The following is a 19,988-nucleotide window of genomic DNA, read 5'->3' on the forward strand; positions in this document are numbered from 1 at the left end:
TGCGTGAAGTTTGGATAACACGTTACCCACGGCAAAGTTATTTCAATCCTAACACGCGCTGAACTGACTGACGTCATTGCGATATATTGGAGAATCATTCGATTAACGCGTCTTATCGAGCGACGAATAAAGCGTGTCGATCTGCAGAAAATAAGCAAAAAATTGTTTCACGAAGTTATCGCACTCGCTCATCTATCGTGCTATTGTCGAAGTGTCTCTCGAAATCGTTTGGGGTAAAAATATGAGTAACAGCCCTGGTAATGGTCTCGTAAAGAGGGCTTTACAGGATCGTAACTTTCAAGCGGCGCGGTTCGTGCAGCGAAGTCGTAAAAAGCCTATTATCTAAGGAGCTCGTTTGGCTGGCGTCCGGTTCGATAAATCTAATATAATTATTTCGTCCGCGCGTCGTGCTCGCGCTTATTATCTGATTAGGCTAATTCTTTCTGCGCCGCAGCACGCAGTCACGTTGTCCTGGAATTTTTCTCTCCTATCATGATCGCGGTAAAAGAGAAATTGACAATGTAGATTGCCATTAACATTCACCTTCCACATAATATATTAAATTTTATATATTATATACATATACACACAAGTTTTTTATTTTAGGACCTATTTCAGATTTGCAAAATTAATACATGGAGATAAAAATAAAAATTTATATTTGAGATGAAATATTGTAAAATAACTATTTCTGGCTACACGACTTGGGAGCAAATTGTTAAGTTATCATTTTTTTATAAATATAATAAGCACCAAAATTCTTTCACAACTTTCTTCCAAAAGATATTTCTCTGGCAGTCAACGAGATCGATCTCGCCGTATGTCCCGCGTTTATTAATCCCAACGCGCGAAAAAAATCTATTAGCATTGGACGAAAAAACGCAATCCCGATGCAATCTCCGTTATGGGGCGGAAAAAAGAGAGAGGAGAGAGAAAAAAAAAGAAGAGAATGAAACCGAGGACGAAGGGTAGGCAGGACACGTCCGCGGGAGCGTTCGCCGGACGCGTCACGGCGATATCCGCCTCCGCGAACGAGCGAGCGAGCGAGTGAGGGAATAAACGCGAAACGCGAGCGTTTCGCGGCGGAGGAGAGGCGTAGCGCACAGGCAAGAGAGGAGAGCGAAGGGGGAGGATGGCCTCGCGCACAGATCCCGCACGAAAATAGCACAATAGCTCATCTCCCGCCCGTTGATACGGAGCACAGTCGCGGTGCTCTGACTTATCGAGTCAGGCATATTTAATTTCCGCTCTCCCGGCGACGACGCCACACGCCCGCGCGCGGGCGTACAACACGTATACACCGATGCACATCCAGTCGCCCTTGTGTAGCGCGAGCCGCAACGCGCGCGGTGCGCCCTTATCTACCCTTTTCCAATAAGACTTCCTACTGCGGAATTACCCCTTTGCCGACGCGGCACAATATTCGGCTTTCTATGGCGCATTATGCGCCGTCTTTTCCATTCGGTCATTTTATCACACCGACGACCGACGACGTCACCCACCCCCTCCTTTCTCCCTTCTCGCGCGCCCCGTCGCGCTTTGTGACGGCCGCGCCGTCGCCAATAAAACCGTCGACGAAGTTGGCCGCCCGATTTCCGGAAGAGCCGACGGACTCTTTCTCGCTCGCGCGCGAATGAACACTTTTTTCCTCCTTTTTTTCCAATCGCTATTTGTTCTCTCTCTTTCTCTTCATCGGCGCATGCGTCTCCACCCTCGCGTTTTTGCCGCAAAAGCTACCGTCGAGTTTTGTCGAGCGTCCGATTGTTCCCGGCTGAATAAGACCGATCGAAAAATACGATCCGAGTGTGTACCTCATTTCCGCCAGTCGTCGCGAATTTTTCTCATTAGCTCGCGATCATTTACATGTCGCGTTCCGCGACATGTGTGTACATACCGGGTTTTTTTTTGTACTTTTCTATTTTTTTTATTTTTCAGCGCGCCGCCGCTGTAAAAATACACGCGGCGAGTCGTTCGTGCGTGTGATCGGCCACGTGTAGCCGGGGCTCTTTGTCCAATAAACGATATCACTTTGTTCCGCTTCGCCGTGAAATCGATTCTCATTTTCAAAAGCCTCGTAAGCGAAACGTGCCCGTCGCTTCTAACACTTCACAATCGATTCCAACGCTTTTCTCGACGTCGCGTAACGGCGAAGCGTCTGGCTGATGTTTCCGTGAAGTTTATGAATTTTATTATTCTGTCATTTTATACGCGTCGACAGAGAATCCGATACGAACGCTGTTCTCCTACGAGTCCCGCGAACTTTATTATTTTATCGGTTTACATTTTAATGCAGAATTGTCCGCGAATCGTTTAAGTACCGATTAGAAGAGTGTCACTTGTGAAAAAACCTTGTCCTTTTGAAATAATGTATATCGCAACCGTGCCATATTTCAAGGCTATTTGAAGACTCTCGATTCACGATCCGACTCATCTTAATTCACCCCATATCTATCGTCGATCGGCGTCGCCCGGGTAAACGGCAGAGGATAACTCTTGAATGACTATAAGGAATATCGCCGACTCGATGGCAATTCATCTCATGTGCCGCGAAGATCGGTACAATGGAGCGGCGCGATTCTTCCATCGAAAAGTGCGATATCTGCGGACGAGTCCGCGTGCCACCCTCCTTCTCGCGCTGCCTCGGATCCTTCCACCGATACGTCATACTTAATCACCGGTCATAAGTCCCCGGGGGGTGTTCAGACCGGCACCCCGCGCCCTCTCGTGCTACCAGATTTCCCCTGGTAAACCACGGTAAACCATACATAATAGGCAAACAGAGAGCGTATGGGATCCATCGCCCTGGCGCTTGACTCTCTTCGGTACGTGATGCAGTAGGCCGCGCCATTTACGAGAGGGGTGCATAAATCGTCGGGAAAGATTCGTCCGTGGGGTAGCTCGAGCGCCGTCGCGAAAGAAACCCCCGGGATCGGACAGTAGTTTTGCCCGCGGCCGCGTCCCTTAAGGATCTTGTCCGCGGATCTTCGGCTGGACGGGATTCAATTTAGGTGCGCGCGACATTAAACGCTTATTTATATATCACCGGGTAGTTTTCGCGTTCGCCACGATGAGCGCGGGTGAAATATCCCCGGGCCGAAATACCGGCACCCCGAGGAGGGTGCGATCGTGATTGGTCATCCTGTGGGGAAACGTTTAACCCTACCCTCGGGGTAATGTCTTGTCCGATAGTAAGTTTCTCGAAGCGGGAGATTGGCTAAACGATGAGCAACATCGTTTAGCGTTAACGTTTTGGAGAAACAGATAAGCTTTGTCGACCTTCTCCGATCTTTGAAGGAAAACATTAATTTTCATCACAATGTGCTCTTTTTGCGACTAGGGACTAGGGACTTGCGCAATTCGGAAATGTTATAAATCGTCTTTTCAATTGCACTTTCAGAAAACCGAAATCGTCGATCGCGAACGAAACGACTATCGAAAAGATTTTCGTGCTCGCGCTGTTTATATCGCGTCGCGCAAACGTAACAAATTTGTTACGAGCACGATCTCCATCTATTTTTCATTTCCGCGCAGAATTCGCGTAAGCGTGCTCGCGCGTAGGAGGTAAAACGCGCATTGAAAAGCCAATACCGATCGCGACGACACCGACGTGACGTAGCCGCGGCGGTTGTTTCCTCGGCGAAGTCTCGCGTTCTCGTTCCATTGTGCGACGATTTCTGAAACAGATCCTTTTTCCTTTGTCTCCGCCCCATCGTCGGTATGAGAGATCCTTTCTCACCGTAGAACAAGTTAGTAATTAATTTTTGCGAATTACTCGGCAGTCGACGTGCTGCCACCGGTATACGTGCAACTGGAGCAGTATCTTTCCTCGTCTCTCACCACGAGTGATGGCTTTAACGTTAATTTATGTTCAAGTAATTAGCAACAATTGCGCGGAAAAAGATTAAACTCTATTGGCTTCGTCGGTCACCAATTAAAGCTAATTTTCACCGAATCGCAGCAGTTGATTCAATTACAAAATTTGGCATTTTTGGCAAAACTAAACGTCCCCGAATAGCAATCGCGACGATCGATTTAGCAAATAAGAACAGCGAATGATAATAATTTATAGAAGGCAATAAAGCACTATAATTATGATATAATCAATTATTATTAATGATTATAATTGAGGACAATAATCGACAGCAGAGAAATAATAAATATTATTTATAATAAATCGTTTCTCGTTTCAAAACCATCAAACCAAATTTGTATCTGTGCAACAAGATAATCTGTATCAAGTGTTTCTTTAAATTATTATAAATGGTCGCTGCAATCTCTGTCCTATAATTTCATTAAAATAATTATCGGCTGAAACAATTTTTATTCATCTATTTACATGTGCATCACGTTATTGTTCTTTGTAACTTTTAATTTAAAAATAAAGAGATACAATTTTATTATCCCCTAACAATCACACGTTAAAATTTCTGCTTCCACTTATCTGTACCCTAATGTTAGCATCGTTATTGTTCCGTAGTATCACGTATCTCGTTTCAGTAAATTTATTTAGCAACACAGCGTAGAGGAAGGATGTGTAATAGCGAAACTAGTTGAACCTAGTTTTTCCCGAAACCCTGATTCACTTCATGGGCTCGTTCGCAGCCATCGCGCCGCCAATGCGCGGTGGCTCGACATCCCCTTGCCCCGTTTCAGCACAACTCAATTTCTCGTTTCATTCTCCAGGCACGGTCCTATCTCGTTCGCCCGCCTGAGTTCCCCCGACGGCCGCGTATAATACGCCACCTACCCAGTTATAATAATGGCACGGAGGGGTTGGCATCGCCGCTACCGCCGCCGCCGCCGCCGCCACCGCCGTCGCTGCCGGCTCGCGAGTGCCAGAGCACTGGTATTGGTTGATATTTCCAACAGTTATGTAATTTCCTGGGTATTGTTGGGGGCTCCCGAGAGCTGCTACTACCTACCACTCCTATCGTCCGCGAGCGCGGCGACGGGGGGCGAGAGGAGAGGATGGCGGAGACCATCCACTACCGCGCGGTACGTGTTGCAATACGTACTCTCCTCGCCGCGCGTTTTGCTCTCTTTCCACGAGAATTCTTCGGCCCCGAATCACGGGTTATCGTTTCGGAGGGATGAATCGAGGTGGACTACGAAGATACAACATTATATGCTTGTATCTCCTAACGCTAAGGTCGAGTGGGCTCGCTCGGGCTGCTAAATAAATTGAAGAACATAACGATTAATCCCATAAAATAAAGTCGAGTTATCGTAAAGTCATAAAAAACCGATAACTATTAACTTTATGGTTTAATTCTCTTTATCGTTATTATACACAATTTTTTTTTTTCAAGAAATCTATCAAATTCCGATCTTTGAAATAAAATATCACTTGCAATGAGAAAAAGTGTGCGTATTAAACAAAAAAAATTTTTTTAGAACGCGATCGTATCTATCAGTGTTCAATTATTTCTCTTCATAATCGCTCGGAATAACATTACGCTACATTGCGCTACAAGTGATATAATAAGGAGTAAATAAAAATGACGGTATATAGACGCACGTTTTGGGGGGTGAAATGTGCTAGATACGAAAATGCAAAAAAGTATCCGTGAGAGACGGCGAAATCGCGCGATAGTGTATCTCGTGCTTTGCCATCTCTACGGCAGCCAGGGCGGAATCTGACGACTTCTTGGCGGTAGCGCCTATATACGATAAGGCCGTTATCGAGAGAAGCGTCGTGACGCTCCTACTCGGTAATTTCCTGCGTTTTATGAGCTGCTTAAGGAGCATTCGCGCAACCCACCGCGCTATATCGAATTTGTGAGAATTAGGGCGGCAACCGCGATCTCTCTCTCTCTCTCTCTCTCTCTCTCTCTCTCTCTCTGCCTTCCCCTTGACGTAATAATACGCGAAGGAACGACACGAGTATCGATCGTATGTTTAACCCATCATGCCAATATGCAGAACATTGGTGAACGGTCCATCAACTCGATCTCTGTAGCAGCATCCACTTATGCGTAGTCTCGTGCAATTACTGCCTAGAATGTTCAATTGGAACTTCCGAGTTTCCATATTTCTTTTTCGAATTATATTTTTTTTTACACGTGCGTGTGATGAAGAATTGTTTTCGATAAAATAAAGAGCGTAGTTAGCAGACGCGTCGTCAAGTTTGAACAAACGTTTATTTTTTTCCTACCTGCCGCGTCTCGTATTAAAACGCGACGAACGTCGGCCTTCTCGTTCTACCGGCTGCCGCCGCATTAATTCGCCGCGGTAATTAAACCGCCGCGTTATTGCCGCGGCAGTCCGATGAGACGTGCTCGGACTGCGACACAATCCGCGGACTTTTCCGCGCGGATTGGCGCGGACGGGCTTCGGCTTTGGCGCCCGCGCGCGTGTCGACGCCAGGCAGCCGCGTCGGAAAAGGCCTGCGTTACGGAAACCCCCCCGCCGGTGGAGGTACGTGTGGCCACAGCCGTGTCTAAGGCACCACCACCAACGTCGCCACTTATCGGCGAAAGCGGCGGACTTCTGTGAATGCGGCAATGGCGCGGCGACGCGTAGTTTAATTAACAATGAGCACGTCGCCGCGACGTCAGGCTGAATCGCGGACAATGAGAAGTTGTCAGCGGCGCGAGGCTAATGCGTGGGTTGGGCGGGATGGCGGCGTAGTCGTTGAACGCAGTTACACGTCGCCGATATAATGGCCGGGAAATGTTTTGTGCATCCAGCTTGCCGGTTTTCGGAAATTAGAAAGCAGGCCCCCGCGCGATATTTACGGCAGCACGCGATTAACAGCAGTTAAGTCCGAGAAGACACTTGCCAGATTATCCTTTCAAATTAACGTGAAAAAAAGAGGATTTGATAATTTAAGATTCTGTACTTGAGATTGATAAACGAAGAACGCATGGGTTAAATATTTGTAATATTATATCATGAAATGTTTACAATTGGATGCTCATCCCTTTGTCATTTTGCTATCGGTTCAATATTATTGAACAAGCGATTAAGCGAATTTTCAGTTAAATAGAAGAATTAATAGTTTAAAGCAAAATTTATGGACGTTATATATTAAAATCTATAGCTTCCAAAATATGAATTAATATTAGAGAAAATACTGCAAGATATTTACACCTTCGAACATGGTTTAATAATATTCAAGACCAGTGTTTTAAACTAATTATAACAACTTATAAGCAATAATAAAAAAGAACATAAAATATTGATTTAATAAAGCGACAAGTGAAGTAAAATAACGCGTAATACAGAATTTTAGTATAAATGCTGTCCCGCATTTTCAGTTGAATATTATTCCATTGAGAAAAAACATCGTTTACGCTTTCGAGATAGCGTTTATCATTGTCCGAATAATTTTGATGCTCGAGGAAGGTCGATTCGGGTCCTTCGTTTCGCTGCAAGGAGTCTCGCTCGCCATGCGGCTCTTTGCACGCCGGTGACACCGACGTCTCGAATCCGACTCGTTGGTTAATATTGACTGGCAGCGGTTACGCCTGCGCCAAAGTGGCTGTTTGCCCTGAACAACCCTCCCATTTTAACTCACACCCGCCGCAACCTCCGCGCGCCAATGTGTAGTCGTTGGCTAAGCCCACACGGACTCCGGCTTTGCGAGCAGCTAATGTAATAATTGTGCGGCACGTATCGCACTTAATGAAAAACGAGAAAAAGATATTGCAACGCGCGGCTTCAGACGCGAACGCATCCTATCCGACCTGACGCCGCACAAACGCGAGTATCGTATCCATTCCCTGCTTCTACCAAATTAAATTTCGTTCAACTCCTGCGGAATACTTTCGTATTTTCGAGACTCGTTTGTTATTTAACAGCGAAATTACGAAGATATCTTCTTTTATTAACTGCGAATAATGTTGCGCTTTGTTATTTTTACTTCCGTCTCAAATACATTTTTATTTAAGACAATTTAAGTCGTACGAAATATTTTTCTTATTTGGAAATTTAAATTTGTTCGGCTTATTATCCGGGATTTTCGTTCGAGTTGCAAAGAATGTTTGAAAATCCATGATATTCAATTAAAATCAGCGCACCTGAATTTTCGATTAATCGAACTGTAATATTTGTCGATTTCAGCGAGCCATGAATGATAATGTCTTCGACGTCGCAATTATCCGACAATGTGCCAGTATGTCGACGAGGCATTACGTCTAAACAATTCGGTTATCTCGGTGAGCTTGCAAGCTCGGCCAAGTCATACCGGATTTCGAGAAAGTTCCGACGTTCAGCATTACGAGTTAACGCTGATAGCTGTTCTGCAAACGGAGACACTGCATCGTCGAAGTGGCACGTTCGCCTCTATTAACAATTACCAAGAGTCGGTTGGGCCAAATATTTGGCCGGCGTAGTTAATCGTAAGTTAACTTGTTTTCTCTGCGTATATCGCAGTGAGAATTACGGTTGGGGAAAAAGGAGAGGCAAACGTTAACTGAACTCCGGGTCGGTTCAGTTTGCCGAAAGGTAAAAACTCGCGTATTTTCACCTCTACTTAACGTCGCGCTAAGCACATATTTTCTGAGTCCGTTCTAACGTGAAAATAGCTCCGAACAAATATGAGCATTGACTCATTCTCTGTTACGCGACTCATGGATTCTTACACCGTTAGCGTTATTTAAAGAGAAGGTGAAGTAGCTATTGTCGGGCCGTAAAATTATGCGATTGTATGCCCAGAGGGTGGGCACGGACATAGAGGGTGATAAAAAGTCAACGAATCCTCGCCGAAATTTCTTCTTAATCGTCGCATCGATTCGCCACCCGTGGTCCACTACGAGGTGGCACGAGGTCCACGGGTCGCCCTCTTCCCCGGCCCGGAGTATTCGCATTCAACTGTCGTCCTTTCGTAATAATTGCTACCGATTCCCGACCGCCATGCTGCATTTCCAGGTTTTTACCTTGGCGAGGCCCCCCCTCTCTTCTCCAGCCGCCGCTCGTCTCCCCCCCCTTTCCGACCCTTCCATTCTCCATACCCTTCTCGCTCTCCCCCTTCTCTCGGCCATCTCTCTTTCTCTCTTTCTCTCCTCTCTTTGTCTCTCTTTTTCCCTTCTGTCTCACCCTACCCTCCCATCTACCCTCTATCTTTCTCTGCCCTTTTTCAGACGCGACAACGTTTCACTCGTGAATCGCCCGTCCTCGTCTGCCTTCTCTCGTCGACGTGCACGCAGACACTCTCTCGCGAGCGAGTATTTACGAGTACACCGTGAATGTTCCTCTCGCTTGCCTTTATCGCGGTCCTCCTCCAGTCCAGGGGATCTCCTCGTCCTGCGCGGTCTCCGGATTTCTTCCAGACACAACGGTCGTCTCACCGACATGCGTCTTCTTTGTCTCTCCCTCCTGGACATAAACGAGGTGAGAAAGAGAGACAAAGAAGGAGGGAAGGGAGAGAAAGAGAGTTGCGCGTTCACGTGTCTACGGACACACGTCCGAAATCGCCGAGGTGGAAGAGTCTGCCTTCCTCGTCCCACTCGCGAGCACACGGGTAACATGGCCGCTCCAGTGGCGCAATTAGAGCAAGCCTGCGCGCGTGCACGCCGGCTACAATATCATTAAGATAGGACTTGCCCCTCTCGCCACGCCGGGTAAGCTTCGGTCGCTTCTTTTTGGTTCCTCTCACTTTCGCCCCCCGGCTCATCCTCCACCGACCGTTTCATAGCGTTAATCACCACCGGCGGATAGGGACGAAAGGACGGCGAGAGGAGGACGAAAAGGGGCGGTCACGGCGAGAGGTTCACGCGTAGTGAAGAGGGGCCACGTCGATGAAGGTAATTGTTTAATTATCATGCGCGAATCATTCTCTCCGAATAATTTAACGTCGCGTGCAACGTAACTCGGATAACCGTTTTACTCGTAAGAAACCGTATATTTGCTTTACCGATATAAATTCACTTATTCACTTCTTTGTCTTATAATTTTTATTTATTTATAATAAATTTTGTAATTCTTTATTTTACTTATAAACATTCGGTTTCGTTAACAAGTGAGCCGTTATTTATCAAGATTTGATCTGCCGATAACGTTTCGAGGAAGGCTCGTTACCCTCGACCAAGTCCGAGGACCACCCCTTCGTGAAAGTTGCGGAGGCGAGCGCAGGGTGCAGGGAAGAACAAGCGTATCTGCGTGCCGCTAGTATAAATCCTTATAAATTGACAAAAAGCGGCTATATCGGCTACCGAGATCTTGTGGAAGTCTCCTTCGTTTGCCCGAGCTATGTAAAACAAAAGAAATTCTCGTGGTGCACATTTCTAGATAGACACGCGCGCGCGCGCGTGTAAATAGTATAAAGGTTCAATGTGTAGTAGTTTATACGTAAATACGAAATATCTAAAAAGTTTTCATGCTTGCACTTTCAGCGTTTGGTCCCTTTCATGATTTTTTCTAAATTAATTCTAACTCGACAGGATTTTCAATCTTATCGTAAGCAGCGACGCATTATCTAATATCTTGTTCGTATTTAAAGTGTACACCCTCGTTTGGCTAATGAACCTCAAATAATTAGCTTCGATGCTGCGATTAGGCAAGATAATTTAAAAACGAGCTGTTATATACTGTACAAAAATTAAAAGTTTATGAAATCGGCGTTTGTTGCATTCTTGTTAATTAACTTTTTTAAGAAATTGAATTATCCAAAAAGTCGAGTTTATAAATTCTGGGCTGCAGGTTGTGACGTGTTGACGGATGTGGATGGCAAAACGCTTAAGTACAAGTACCACTTTTGCGATTATCATCATATAAATTGATTTTGGCCACTCTTCTCGCGGGCTGTGCTCGCGAAAATATACGATGTCGAGATGTCGAGCAGCGAGTTCCGCGATTCGCGCTCGTATACGGCCCTGGAACTTTCGAGCTGCGAGCTGCGAGCCCGAAGAAGGGAACCCAACCGATCGGCTGAAGACGCCGCGCCGCGCCGCGCCGCGGAGAGCGGTTCTTGCTCTCCGTGAGTGCTCCGAGTACGACCGCGGAGAGTAAGACAGTGGCCACGAAATAAGAAACCGGTTGGGACCCAATTTACTTAACAACGGCCGAGAATCCAACACTTACGGATGTCCAACGGGTCTCTCGCGCTGCGGGCCCGGCAAGCAAGGCGGCCTGTGTTACCTCGTTAGGCATGTGTGTGCACGTGCATATGCGTGTGTTCACCGGCACGTCGCGCTACCGCCATTACGATCGCTACCACGTTCAATCGCTGTCGCCAATCGCGACCAATACCATCGCCCGCCGTTATTACCACCGCTGGTATATTAAACACCGTCGGTGTGCGCTACCGTTCACCGGGCCCCATTACGCCGTTCGAAAATTAGACGGATCCGCCACTATGCTAATTAGGATAATCGCGCTTAGGCAGATTTACGCTAATTAAGAGATTACGACGGCGCGCGAGAAGAACGTATAAGAACTTTATCGGCCTATTAAATCCTTGAAATCAATAAACTTTAGAATTTAATCTTAACTACACCTGTCGACTATTTTGAGCGAGAAGATTCAGTTTCTATTTTACACAATTTTGTATCAATGTTGTGTGTAAGATTTGAATCAATATATTTATATTCCGTTCAACAATTCAATTATAGTTGCATTTCTCTCTCTCTCTCTCTCTCTCTCTCAAGTTTGATATTGAAATTGATTTAAATAAAGATCTGGTAATTTTTAGCTATGGAAATTTCTCTTTGCGCAATCACAGCGGCATAATGTTACCACAATTACCGCGACGAGAGAAACGATCGCGACACTTGTCACCGTCAGCAGAGTCAGCAGCATGCTGAACGCCGTCTTCGTTTCCGCCACCATTACCACCGATCCAACGCGGGGTTTGTACGGTAGCCGGTTACTAATTTCGACTTCATCAACGGAGATAAGACTGGAATTTTTGCCTGCGAGGAGCAAGAAAGCCGGCGCTAACCCACGGACCGCGGAGTTCTCAATTTATCTCATCGCGCGACGCGATAATAATTCCGACTCTGGCTATCGCAATAAATTACACAAAATAATTCGTCAAGAGTGAGGTGTTTCTTTCCTGCATCATGTATTACTGGCGGGGTGGGTACGAGTAACGTAAATTAATGATCACTATCTCTCTTCTTAACTTAAGAACGAGTCTCGAGATTTTGGTGAACACAATCCGAAATACAAAACTGTTTGCAAATACTTATTAATTAAATTAAAATTTTCATTTGTAAAATAATTAGAAATAATTTAAATTTAAAAAATATATACCAAAAGTTTAATATTGTTATCATATAAATATCATTAACTCGAAATACAAACTTTGAGAATTGAAAGTCGAGAAATTAGATCAATTATTGTACGGGAGTTCCGTAAAATTTATTGGCTGATGTGAATACAAGATGATATCCGCTGATAAAAAAAAAATCTTTACCGTGGTAAGAAATTCCTCTATATAAATTATCTTTGCCATAATAATCATGTAAGTACAGGAGGCGATCTTCGATCTCGCGCAGGTTACGAGCGCGATATTATATATCGAATTCTACTTTAACAACCTGTAGAGAGAGAAAGAGAGACGTTGCAAAAATAAAGCGAGAGAGTTAATTTACGTATTCGCGTAACGAAAATAATTGCGCGTATTAAATTTGATTATTTTACTGCTTGCCACATCGGACGTGCGCGTTCGCTGGCATTTAGAGACGAGGGGGACGAAAAGGACAGTGTCAGAAGGGGAAAGAAAGATATCTCTCTAATTGTGAATATAAGTTTCGCGTTTTATTTAGTTTACCTGCTTCTTCATGGAGTGCGGGCGCCCGCCAGCTACTAATTTCGGTTTCGTCGATCGAGATAAAGACGGCATTTTTATCAGCGTAAGCTGTGCCTCACGTCGCCGAGTTCTTAATTTTCGTCTTGAAGACTTGCCCTCGTACTGGCATTTCGACGCGGATCATTAGATGGGCTTACGAATGGCCAATAAGCGATCCCGTTTAATCGACACGCTCGTCAATAATGTAAAATTAAAGGACGTCATCTCGCCGGTCGCATTCCGTTGCGCGATGGTAATAAAGTCGCGATATGTCCCGATGCGGGAGAGAGATCAATTTGCCGCAATGTTCGCGGAAAAAGAATCATATCTCTTTCTCCGTTCCGTTATTTCTGGACATCTTACACGATTACACGAATCGTCCTCAATTAAGAATAAATCCATGCGGTATCGCGTAACCTTCGCGACAAACTCAGCCGCGAATTTCGCAGCACCGATTGGCATCGCTTGCGTTCTCCGGCCGCTCGTAAAATTTCTTTACTTGCAATGATTTCAAACTGAGATATCTCTGCATAAGACAGAGAAAACAATTATTAAAATATTTAATACATTCATGATATTTTAGAATTGCGCGGCACGTAATAATGAAATAGTTGATTACGTTTCTTGTTCCTTTTTTTTTCCTGTGATAATCGAGATGAATGTAAAATCATAAATCGAGACTTCGCACGATCGATCAAATCACCACGGGTTACACGCAGCACGCAGGACGCGCGATCCATGAGAAATATAGAAAGGGCCTGATGACAATTAAAGCGATGACGATTAATTCGGACGATGTGTGCGATCGTCGTGCGTCGTCCTTCCGCGCTATGTCAGAGGCTACGGCGCGCTATACACGAATCGTGAACGAGGCGGCGTTGTCATTCCTTAGAGCCGATGACAATCTCCCCGCAGGATCGGCTAGGTGTGGTCCTACGGTGGAACCAACGGGTTTCCAGGAACGCGAGCCATTAGACCTTCTGGCTGGTGTTATAAATTGTACATCGTTTAATTAGGCTCTCTCTCCGCCCGTGGCCGGTCCGTGTAGGGACGGCTCAGTTATTTACCATTTACTCCCGTAGCCCCCTTATGTGGTATCTCCCGAAGCTACCGTGCATCAAATTGGATCGGAATTGGGAACGAAGGGCAGTCGGAGGACCGAGCCGGATAATACAGCCGGAGGCGATTGTAGTACAAACCTGATCGCCCCCTTCGTATTCCTTCGTAGTCCCTTTCGCCCCTCTCACACTTTCGGACAATAAATACGAAACGTCGATAGAAAACGGAATAACATCCTAAACTGCGAGACTAAATATTGAAGCTAAAAAAGGGAGTACAAAATAAAAAAGGTTGAAAAGACAGTTCTACTTCGACCTAAATCGATGGTAAAAACTAAATCAATACCGTCAAAGTAATTTTCCTTCGCAGGTTAAAGCAGACATTAATAAGAAAAAGAAATATCAATCTCATTGTATGTACACAATCATTTACGAACTAAAGTGATGAACGATTTTGACGATTCACTTATAAATCGCGTCGGTATTCAAACCTTGACTGACAGTGACTAAGTCACTCGAGACTCGAGTGCATGGGTATTCATTTTCGAAAATTACTCACATATCCTCTTTACATCACAAGAGTGCAAAATTAAACTTGAGAACTGCTCCTTTTTACTGCTATTTTATGTACTAAAATACAAATATTTATACGCGGAGCGACTTTTTGATTAGCCAATAGAGTCAAGAATGATCCAGCCACAGTCCTCCGAAGGGTACATCTTCCAAGGGTTAACGTAAACGTGAATTTCACACTCTCATTTCGCAATCCGCGCTCGATCGGATAAATGATAGTAGACGACGTGTGTAGGCGAGCACGGGAGAGCATGTAAACAGAGGTCAATTAAGGAAGTCTCCGTTGGGAGACCGGTACTTCCCCTTCTCGCTCGAAAGCTCTAATTATTTCTTGCTCTCCGCGATCACTTCCGCGCGCCCAAGTAGGTAGGACTATAGGCGTAACTGCCGTTGTGCCAGGCCGGGAGGATCGCATACTTAATTGGAATCCGATAAGCGCACGCGCTTCCCACGTGCAACTAGCTCATTGATATGGCTAAATACGGAATTAAGCGTAAGCTAAGAGAAAATAGATTTGCCCACGGGATATTAATATTTTGTCTTAACATTCACTATTTAATTATTAGGTGATCTTCAACGACAATAAACAACTTGAATAACTCAACTTGAACAACTTGAATAAATTTTAGAGAATAATTGTGCACAAATAAATCCTGGATATTTGCGTAAAATTCAGATACGGTAGTATTTCGATTATATTATTAATACCTCAATTTTTTAGTTATAAATAATGTTTGTATTATTCGGCAGATATATTTATATTAAATAATATTCATATTATTCGGCAAATATACATTTCTCGTTCGACTAATTTTTGCTTATATTTGAAAAAACAGAAATGCAAATCGAACACATGAAATTAAAATTGCTTATGAGAATTCGTCTCTCATTGATAAATTCGCGGTGGATTGGAGCGTCTCGGCGAGAATCGAAGCGGCCGGTCGATTCACGCGATACCTCGTAGCCGTGGAAACGGGTTAACGTCCGTGTTATTTTTGCTCGAAGCTGTCAACCCGGGAATCCTTGCGCTAACAAGGTGCCGCATCGGTCCCGGTGTCCGCGTCCGTTTTTCTCAATGGCCCTTTGGGAAGTGACGTTCGGTCCTCCGCTGCGAAAGGATCTAACGAGGGGTCGGCTTTTTGCGCATTAAAATATCGACTAATTGCCCCAGGATTCTGCCGTCGTTTTTGTCAGCCGCGCCGGGGACGTGATCTGCCACTCGTACATACATTTCCGAAATTTCCGCTCGAGATTGCCGCGTCGTTTTTCCGAAAAAAACAATTGGCCTTTTTTGCGCACAAAGTTGCACGAAAGATTTTACGTTCATCGAATAATGATAGATAATATTGAAAAAGTACAAATGAGAAATGAGATAAAAACGCGGTCTCCAAACTCATTAAAATAAAACTTTGATCACCGAAGAAATGTATATTTATATGACACATATACATGTGTGACATGACAAATTGAATTCAAAGTTTTTATTCAAGAATTTAATTAACTTTTGAATGAAAAAACTGAACAATTTGCAACCATCAGCAAAATATTATATTCTTAATAATATAAATATTTATAAACGTATTAGTAGATCTATCAGATATATCAGATAAATATATTATACAAACACATTAAATTGATATTTAATGATAAGTTATGCTTCAGCGAGTAAATTCGAGGATGATATCGTTCGGCATAACTCGATTCCTCCTGCCGATCGGTGATCGAGAGAAGAGGAGATTCTCTCTCCTTCTCCCTTCATCTATATTCATAGGGAACGAGTCCCGTACGACAATTAATAGTAGCAGCCTTCTCGATGGCGAGGTGGAAACGAGTCGCTGGAAATAATTACGATCTTTTCGTTTTTCATCGCGCCTGCGTTTGCGCCGGGATAATCGGCGCGGCTTCTCGCCCATCGTCTCTCCGGCGAAATCGAGAGAGAAAAAACGAACGTTTACGCCGACAATTCATAAAGCAGTGTCATTTCATCGTATTTACAAACCGGTCGCGCCGCGCCGGCCGTCGAGGTAGAAAGATATTAAAGTGATTTCCGTCCGTCCGCCCGCCGCCGCGCCCGCGCCTTGCGTCGCCGCGCTAATTGCTCCAGGAATACCAGGAGCCGGTGAAACACCTACTTAAACTAGCATGCCACCCGACAATCGCGCCTCGCGTGTAAAACGCCTCGCGGGTTTTCTCGCCCGGAAAAGTGCCGGCGATTAAATACACGGTTATTGTGTTTTCCCTTTGTCCCATCGCGCGATACCAGGACTCGAGATCTTATTGTTAGTGATAAAAAATTGCTAGGTGATAACAGACGTAGAGATGAATTTGCAAGTTATATGAATTAAACATTATAAAATTATCATTATGTATTATGCGTTATTCTTGTTCCCTTAATCCGATCATTTTATTTCCATTTTCCTCGAAATCAAATTGCTTATAAGAGTCTTGCACGTGGGAAATACTCTTTTGCGCCTGCACAATAAAATTTTTGAAATTTTGAAACTTATTACGTTGAAATTTGCAACTAAATGTTAGGATAATTTCACGAACAAGGTACTTTGTCACAGAAAAAATCTTTGGGATGGGACGCGAATGAAATAGCTTATGAATTTTACTCGCCGCTTTCGCATTCGCTCTATCGCTTAATACGTGTAAGAACGACCATCAAGCTTGTTCCTAATTAGGAGTCTCGGTTCCTCGGTACTTTTGAAGAGTTTGCCATGAGCCGCGTTTGCATCAGCCGCGACTTTCTTGCGGCCGTAGCGGATAACTTTCTCGCCGTAAATGCTTCGATGCCGCCTCGATCAGCTTCGTAAATTTCCTACGAAGTCGGAAACGGGATTTTGTCTCGATTCATCTCGCCGGCAATTACCGGCAACGCCACATGATCCGCGTTCTCGCTTACCGATGCGCCCGATTCATAGTGTTTCGAGCGACGACGCGATTATTCTACGATTGTATCGGGACACGTTTCCGAGAGAGAGAGAGAGAGAGAGAGAGAGAGAGAGAGAGAGAGAGAGACCCAATATCCTTAAAAGTGTACAAGGTGCACACTTGTGTATGCATTACTCTTTAGCACGATACGAATCAAAATAATCTCTGTGTAAAATTGGCATAGAAATTTAAAATTAGAAATTATATATGAATCTTCATCTAATTAGAATACTCTCAGAAAAAGATTTTAACAATTACCGTACGTCTATATATCCCCCTATATTTTAATATCTTCGAATCTACGATTAAAATTGCAATAGATATAATTATAAATTTTAAAAAATAAAATAAAAAAATATATTCCCGTTTCTCTCTAATTCTCCGTAATCCTCGGCAGAAGACAGAAATCTACGAATCAAAATTGCGACGGGGATAATTAGTTACTTTATTTCTCGAAATAATTCCCGTTTCTGATTGCCCGTAATCCTCGGCGGAAGACACGAATTCGAGCACCGGTACACCCGGTTGAAACAGTGGCAGGCTTCCAATTAGGATGGAGACTCCTTCGCTTAAATAATGCCACCGAAGTCTCTTTCTCTTTCGGCCCCGCGATTGACTTTCCGTGGTGTGTTTTCGTCTTACCCTTGTATAAATTAGTCCCAGCCGCCACATAATGGCGTGTCGATGCGCTACTGTCCCCCGCGGTCGGACCCCCCTTCTAGTTTGCTCTTTTTTAATCTTTCGTCCATCCTCTCTCTTTCTCGTGTTTTTCATCATTCGCGTCTTTCGTTCTTCCTTTCGTGTATCTCTCTTCCACTAGCCGAGTACTCAGCCGTTCCTCTCGGAACTTCAGTCGGCATCCATCCCATTTTCTTCATCGTAACCACTCGCCTACTTGTCAGACCGGGCCGCTTAATTTACGACCAATTAATTTGGATAAACTGAATGAATGGAGACCTGCTTTCGATGCACGCGTTAACTGTGAATATTTCTCCCCTCCGCTCCTGTCCCTTTCGGCTCATCTCATTCAACACGTATATATGTTCTCGTTTTGTTTCTTAAATTTATCTGACAGGCGCATTTAATTCCGTAACGCCGGCGAAGTTATTAGAAAAAAAAAAATACATGGAGAACGTTGGTTTCTGGGACTAGGAACAAGATCACGTATATGTATATGCAATCAGAAAGTAAATATTGAAAATAAAAAGATTCTTCAGTGTCTATCTTCTATCTTATTTGTGTTCATATATTCCTGCACTCTATTGCTAGTTTTCGAGACGGGCAGCGAAAAATAAAATAAAACTCGACAGGATCCTAACGCGGTATGAATAAAATATACAATTCTTTCTCTAAAGAATTAAAAATCGAGTGTCAGGAAAATCTGGAAATGTGAACATTCAATTTTCATGCTGAAGGATTTCTAACGTTTGACTCGAAGCCGATGTTCCGAGATCAAAAAAGAGAGGAGAAGAAGTTGAAATCTGTTGTTCCGCGTAATGAAGACGCAGACGTTATTCCTCCCTTGCGCGACTTACGTTTTATGAATCACATTGTTAGCGGCGCGGTCGCTCGCGACGTCGAGCCTTACGAGCGGACTGCCCGGCGAAGTGCACGGCGCGGCGCGGCGACCGGTGTCGTCGACGGACCTACTTGGTATTCCGCTCCGGTCCGAGAGCATAATTGGACGCCAACTGGCGACGCTCCTCCGCGTATCGCGAAGACAAGAAATTATTCTTTAATTAATTGTCAGCGCTCAATGTGGCCGTATGCGTAGGATCGGCCGGCTCGGTACATAAATTTTATCTATATGGGAGCGCCGACTGAGGCCCGGCCGTGCCGAGAGAGAAGCGGAGGCGGCTGGCGGGGCTTTAGAGAACGCGCAAGCAGGGAGAAGGTAGAGAGAACGAGGGATCTCCGAACGGCTTCCGATCTACACGGGTGGCGAATATCTGGCGCCTGTTTGTAAAGCCTTTAACGGCGAGTCGTCCCTCTTGAAAGATCTCTTTGCGCCTTGCCACCTGTCCCCCACGACGATTGGTTTCTGAGTCGTGCTCGTCGTTCGAGCCCTGATTTGACGGAAGAATTCGATCATTCTCAACTAATTGATAAATTTAATGTGCGAGTCAAAGATTTAAAGGCCGACAAACCTAAACATTTCTTTTAACTGTAGTCGGGAAAATTCGTCTTTCTATCTTCATTTTGTGCTGTTAAGGAATTGTTGTTATTATATTACCGTTACGGGAGCTATCGCAATTATAACCGTTCGTATTCTCGTAAACGTTTTCGTTTTCAGTGCTATGTAACATTACCAGATAATCTTCACCAACTAAACTTATGTAAGGGGAAATCGAGTGCAAATCGGTTATCCCGGAATATTGATAAATCTTGCATCGCGAACCATTGACGCCTCAGAACGTCGGAATCGTGCGCGATTGCATAAAGTACGGAGATGACGTAGCAATTATCGGAGACGGTACAGAGCGTGTCTCTCTTGGAAAGTTGCGCCTCGCCGAAAAAAGAATGCCGGGCACTGCAGGCGCCTATGGCCACACACCGTAAAGCGAGACAGGTGCACAGACGGCGAAGACACAACGCACAAATATGATAACGGCAAACGAGCTGCCCCGTCGCAGGTATGTGTGCGTTAGAGTGCCGTGTCCTCTACATATATTTTATAATTAGCCACGGGC

This window comes from Temnothorax longispinosus, chromosome 1 (genome assembly GCF_030848805.1).
Source record: "Temnothorax longispinosus isolate EJ_2023e chromosome 1, Tlon_JGU_v1, whole genome shotgun sequence".
NCBI classification, from domain to species: domain Eukaryota; kingdom Metazoa; phylum Arthropoda; class Insecta; order Hymenoptera; family Formicidae; genus Temnothorax; species Temnothorax longispinosus.